We start from the raw sequence: 7,214 nt of genomic DNA on the forward strand, positions 1-7,214 counted from the left end.
TGAGCAGTGAAAATGGACAGAGAACATTCTGAAACTGAGGCTGTAGCAGACGATAGAGTTGAACATATGACACAGAAGAACTTTTGCTGAAAAAAGGAGCCGTGTCTGTTGTCTGGAGATAACAGACAACTAAAATTGTCGCTAGAAGCAGCAACACGAGCAATTTACTACACCACCTTAGCCGCAAACATGCTTTGGAGTACCATGAATGTATGGAACTAAGATTGACGCCCTCCACGTCCTCAGGTAAAACTGAAAAAGCGAGAGGACACTTGAGTCAGACGTCACTTGTAGACGCGTTTTCTAGAGGACTGCCTACGACAAAAAAAGCAAGCAGTGGATCGAGATAACCAGCGCCATTACAATCCATATAGCTAACGTGTCAGTGGACAGAGATTGTTAAAATCTGTGTGCAGATGGTGCAGACCTATAAATATCTGGGAGTGCAGCTGGATGATAAATTAGACTGGACTGCCAACACTGATGCGCTGTGCAAGAAAGGACAGAGCCGACTATACTTCCTTAGAAGGCTGGCGTCCTTCAACATCTGCAATAAGATGCTGCAGATGTTCTATCAAACAGTTGTGGCGAGCGCCCTCTTCTATGCGGTGGTGTGCTGGGGAGGCAGCATTAAGAGGAAAGACGCCTCACGCCTGGACAAACTGGTGAGGAAGGCAGGCTCTATTGTAGGCATGGAGCTGGACAGTTTGACATCTGTGGCAGAGCGAAGGGCACTCAGCAGGCTCCTATCAATTATGGAGAATCCAATGCATCCACTAAACAGTATCATCTCCAGACAGAGGAGCAGCTTCAGCGACAGACTGCTGTCACTGTCCTGCTCCACTGACAGATTGAAGAGATCGTTCCTCCCCCAAACTATGCGACTCTTTAATTCCATCCGGGGGGGTAAACTTTAACATTATACATAGTTATTGTCCGTTTTTCACCTGCATTATTATCATTCTTTAATTTAATATTATTTATTGTATCAGTATGCTGCTGCTGAAGAATGTGAATTTCCCATTGGGATTAATAAAGTATCTATCTATCTATCTATCTATCTATCTATCTATTGCAGCCTATAATGGACGAGTCATCTGAAAGTTTCTGTAGATGGCAGGCACGGGTATTGTACTGAAGGCCTATTGTGTAGAGGGTAAATAGGAACAATTCTCTGAAGTGTTCCAGTATTACACTTGCACTCCATTTCTAACACACAGTCCCACAGCCTCACAAACTGCTGTCTGTTGGCCAGGTAATTTATGATCCAGGAGAATGAAATACTTAAACAGACAGTAGACAGTTCTATATCTCTTGTCTAAACTTAAACAGTGAAAAACACAGTCTAAACAGTGACTGCTGTCACTGTCCTGCTCCACTGATAGAATGAGAAGATCGTTCCTCCCCCAAACTATGGGACTCTTCAATTTCACCCGGGGGGGTTGGGTAGACAGTAACATTATACAAAGATATTGTCTGTTTTTCACCTGCATTATTATCATTCTTTAATTTAATATTATTTATTGTATCAGTATGCTGCTGCTGGAGAATGTGAATTTCCCATTGGGATTAATAAAGTATCTATCTATCTATCTAAAATTAACAGAAAATATAGTTGGTTTACAAAAAATATTTACTATTTATTCCTTTTCTAAGACATGTTCAGTGCAATACAACATTTGACAAGCACCGCTGGATATTTTACTATGCCTGTTTGGATGGTTGAAAATATGTTGTTGAAATTATAGTTTAAGTTGTTTGCAAAATTTGGTCAATAAAAAGGTTCTATATTTTGACTGCAACTGTCATGCAATGTGATTCCTTCTCTTCATTAGTGCCACCCCCTTGAAAACGATCACTTTATGTGGCCATGCAAACCTGTATTAATACTTCTGTGCACATTAGAATGTTTTTTTGTACAATGTACAATGCTCATGACAGTGGAGTAGGTTATTCTTAGCCAGTCTACTGCAGTGGAAAATGTGGTTAACATCCACTTATGCATGGGAAAAAAAAATACCGTTGAATACAGTGAAACCGTGATATAGAATTTTGGCCATACCGCCCAGCACTATGAACTACAATACTCCCTCAATGACACGATGGACTGCTCAAATAGCACAAAGGAACTTACAAGAAAAGCCTGCATTCCTTTAATGTGGATAGTGACATCCTTTATATTTTCCATAACTTGTGATAGCCAGTGGAATTTTATATGCTGTAGTGTACTGGGACAGTAAAATCACTTTAGCAGAGGCTCACTCAGTCATCAAACTAACTAAGAAGGCAGGCTCAGTTATGGGATACACTCTTGACCTGCTGAAGGCTGTAGCAACAAAATTGACAGCCACTATGAACAATGCTGCTCATCCTCTCTCTGACACGCTGGTGTTAATACTTTTTATCCAACAGATTTTTCCTGCAGAAGTGCATCAAGAAGTTCTACTGCGGCTCCTTTAACATCAACGTCAGAACACCTGCATAATGCCTCACTGTGACACTGTTTTAATCTTTAGCCAAGTCAGGAGTTTTTTTTTTTTATATATATGTATCAGAGTGTTTTTTGCTGCTGCTGTTGTTTGTTACAATCTCTATAAATAAAATTGTAGTACCCTCTGCCTGCCTGTTAATTTGTTTGGCTTTTTTTTGCGTTATTCATCCATTTACACAATACACACCTCATTTCAACCCTGCAATCGTGTCTTTATTTGTCTGTTTGTTTGGCACTGTTATCCAATCACACAAAATGGGCTAAACTGATTTTCACTAAATTTTGCATGTAGGTAGGTGGAAGTTGGTCCAAGATAAGATACAGTGGTGTGAAAAACTATTTGCCCCCTTCCTGATTTCTTATTCTTTTGCATGTTTGTCACACAAAATGTTTCTGATCATCAAACACATTTAACCATTAGTCAAATATAACACAAGTAAACACAAAATGCAGTTTGTAAATGGTGGTTTTTATTATTTAGGGAGAAAAAAAAATCCAAACCTACATGGCCCTGTGTGAAAAAGTAATTGCCCCCTGAACCTAATAACTGGTTGGGCCACCCTTAGCAGCAATAACTGCAATCAAGCGTTTGCGATAACTTGCAATGAGTCTTTTACAGCGCTGTGGAGGAATTTTGGCCCACTCATCTTTGCAAAATTGTTGTAATTCAGCTTGATTTGAGGGTTTTCTAGCATGAACCGCCTTTTTAAGGTCATGCCATAGCATCTCAATTGGATTCAGGTCAGGACTTTGACTAGGCCACTCCAAAGTCTTCATTTTGTTTTTCTTCAGCCATTCAGAGGTGGATTTGCTGGTGTGTTTTGGGTCATTGTCCTGTTGCAGCACCCAAGATCACTTCAGCTTGAGTTGACGAACAGATGGCCAGACATTCTCCTTCAGGATTTTTTGGTAGACAGTAGAATTCATGGTTCCATCTATCACAGCAAGCCTTCCAGGTCCTGAAGCAGCAAAACAACCCCAGACCATCACACTACCACCACCATATTTTACTGTTGGTATGATGTTCTTTTTCTGAAATGCTGTGTTTCTTTTACGCCAGATGTAACGGGACATTTGCCTTCCAAAAAGTTCAACTTTTGTCTCATCAGTCCACAAGGTATTTTCCCAAAAGTCTTGGCAATCATTGAGATGTTTCTTAGCAAAATTGAGACGAGCCCTAATGTTCTTTTTGCTTAACAGTGGTTTGCGTCTTGGACATCTGCCATGCAGGCCGTTTTTGCCCAGTCTCTTTCTAATGGTGGAGTCGTGAACACTGACCTTAATTGAGGCAAGTGAGGCCTGCAGTTCTTTAGACGTTGTCCTGGGGTCTTTTGTGACCTCTCGGATGAGTCGTCTCTGCGCTCTTGGGGTAATTTTGGTCAGCTGGCCACTCCTGGGAAGGTTCACCACTGTTCCATGTTTTTGCCATTTGTGGATAATGGCTCTCACTGTGGTTCGCTGGAGTCCCAAAGCTTTAGAAATGGCTTTATAACCTTTACCAGACTGATAGATCTCAATTACTTCTGTTCTCATTTGTTCCTGAATTTCTTTGGATCTTGGCATGATGTCTAGCTTTTGAGGTGCTTTTGGTCTACTTCTCTGTGTCAGGCAGCTCCTATTTAAGTGATTTCTTGATTGAAACAGGTGTGGCAGTAATCAGGCCTGGGGGTGGCTACGGAAATTGAACTCAGGTGTGATACACCACAGTTAGGTTATTTTTTAACAAGGGGGCAATTAGGTTTGGATTTTTTTTTCTCCCTAAATAATAAACACCACCATTTAAAAACTGCATTTTGTGTTTACTTGTGTTATATTTGACTAATGGTTAAATGTGTTTGATGATCAGAAACATTTTGTGTGACAAACATGCAAAAGAATAAGAAATCAGGAAGGGGGCAAATCGTTTTTCACACCACTGTATATTCTGTATGATGTGCAGCCTCTTTAGCAGTATGGTTACCTCCAGAAATAAAACCCAAGAGTTTTACTATGTGTAACAAAAACATAGCATGTATACTAAATGTGCATCAGTACAGTAGTGAACACTAGACATAACTTTTCCTACTGTGATTATTCTGATGTGTTGGTATTTACCTGTTCATCTCAATAAATTAGAGTATCATTGAAAAGTTCATTTATTTCAGTAATTCCATTTAAAAAGTGAAACTCATAAATTATATAGATTCATCACACACAGAGTGATTATATGTCAAGCATTTTATTTCTTTTCATTTTGCTATTGTTGTTTATTTCTTTTCATATAGCTAATGAAAACCCAAAATTCAGTATCTCAGAAAATTGTGAAAACTTTCAGTATTGTAGACTCCTGGTGTCCCACTCCACTCAGCTAATTAACCCAAAGGGTTAACTGCAAAGGGGTCCTGGGCCTTTAAATGGTCTCCCAGTCTCATTCAGTAGGCCACACAATCATGAGGAAGACTACCGACCTGACAGTTGTCCAGAAGACAGTCATTGAGACCCTCCACAAAAGGTCATTGCTAAAGAAGCCGGCTGTTCACAGAGTGCTGTATCCAAACATATTAATGGAAAGTTGAGTGGAAGGAAGAAATGTGGCAGAAAAAGGTGCACAAGCAACGAGGATAACCGCAGCCTTGAGAGGATTGGGAAGCAGAGAATTCACAAGGAGTGGACTGCAGCTGTGAGTCAGTGCTTCAAGAGCCACCACACACAGACGTGTGTATCCGGGATGTGGGCTACAACTGTCACAGCATTCCTTGTGTCAAGCCACTCCTGAACCAGAGACAACGTCAGAAGCGCCTTACCTGGGCTAAGGAGAAAACGGACTGGACTGTTAACAGCTCAGTGGTCCAGAGTCCTCTTTTCGGATGAAAGTCAATTTTGCATTTCATTTGGAAATCAAGGTCCCCGCGTCTGGAGGAAGAGTGGAGAGGCACAGAATCCAAGTTTCTTGAGGTCCAGTGTGAAGTTTCCACAGTCAGTGATGATTTGGGGAGCCATGTCACCTGCTGGTGTTGGTCCACTGTGTTATATTAAATCCAAAGTCAGTGCAGCCGTCTACCAGGAAATTTTAGAGCACTTCATGCTTCCCTCTGCTGACAAGCTACCAAAAGTACCAATACCTGGTTTCATGACTATGGTATCACTGTGCTTGACTGGCCAGGAAACTCGCCTGACCTGTATTGTCAAGAGGAAAATGAGAGACACCAGACCCAACAATGCAGACGAGCATCCTGGGCCTCCATAACACCTCAGCAGTGCCACAGGCTGATTGCCTCCATGCCACACCGCACTGATGCAGTAATTCATGCAAAAGGAGCCCTGACCAAGTATTGAGCATGTACTTTTCAGTAGGCCAACATTTCTGTATTAAAAATCATTTTTTTTATTGGTCTTATGTAATATTCTGATTTTCTAAGGTACTGAATTTTGAGTTTTCATTACCTGTAGGCCATAATCAGCAAAATGAAAAGAAAAAAAGCTTGAAATATATCACTCTGTGTGTAATGAATCTATAAAATATATGAGTTTCACTTTTTGAACTGAATTACTGAAATAAATGAACTTTTCGATGATATTCTAATTTATTGAGATGAACAGGTAAATACCAACACACCAAAATAATCACAGTAGTGTCTAGTGTTCACTACTGTACTGATGCACATTTAGTAAACATGCTTGACGTTTTGAAACCATCACCAACGCACATGGGCAATGTTTGAGCAGATGATGAATGATTTTTATTTTTATTTATTGTATTTTTCCTGTTTCTTAAGCATGAGATGGCAGAACATCAGTGCTTGATCCCCACCATAGACACCACCCATTGCATTACTGTTGGCTACTACAGTGCGAAGCATAGCGACTTCTACTTTTCCCCTAACAAGAACATTGACAGTTTCTGCATTGTGAACTGTGCTTAGGTGGCAAAAATCTTTTTTGTCTTTCCACTTCATCGTTTTTAGCACACAGCTACCTCACCATGCTGCAGATTGATACATTTATGCAGTCGGCATCACAAGGCACATCACGCCAGTTCAGTCGTTCAAGTGTCGTATGCTTCAGTTGTCCTTTGAAGTAAAATATCAAGCAGTGTAGGTGAGGTATAGAAATTGTCCATCACTATAACAGGAGAACATCGGTCAAGCAAAGGGTCCGCCAGTGACAGCTCACCTGATATAGTGACACCATATTGACTGTACTTTCTGGTATTGAGTTCCAGATGTATTCAGAGCTTGATTTGCACAGCATGTAAAACTTGATACCAGCTTCAGATTTGGTGTACTGTATGCACAACAGCCTTCCCTTGTAACCCTCACAATTGGTAACGTGCACCTTATGCTTACTTTTAATGTTTGCCTGATATACATCCCACAGTTTGTACAACTGCATTGTGGGTGATTGGCTTCAGCATTGTTATTAGTGCAGGTATTTCATAATGAGTACAAAAACAACACTCATAACTTTGCCTCAAATGGATGTCTGCAACAACCAATTTGTGGACCAGTACCATCTCTGGACTGGCTTACCGTACAGGAGCAGGAGACTGATAAACACTGTAATAAGTTGGATCCTTAAATAAAGACACTCTGGACAGCGCACAAAGTGTTGGGGAATAGCCCTGTATAATGTCCATTGGACAATCCGTTACAGATAAACCGGGTTTATATAGACAAGATGGAGACAGGGAGTGATGTGGCAGAAAGCTGAGCTGAGAGAGGAAGCAATGTCATCAAGGAGTGGA

The sequence above is a fragment of the Erpetoichthys calabaricus genome, chromosome 2 (genome assembly GCF_900747795.2).
Source record: "Erpetoichthys calabaricus chromosome 2, fErpCal1.3, whole genome shotgun sequence".
NCBI lineage: Eukaryota > Metazoa > Chordata > Cladistia > Polypteriformes > Polypteridae > Erpetoichthys > Erpetoichthys calabaricus.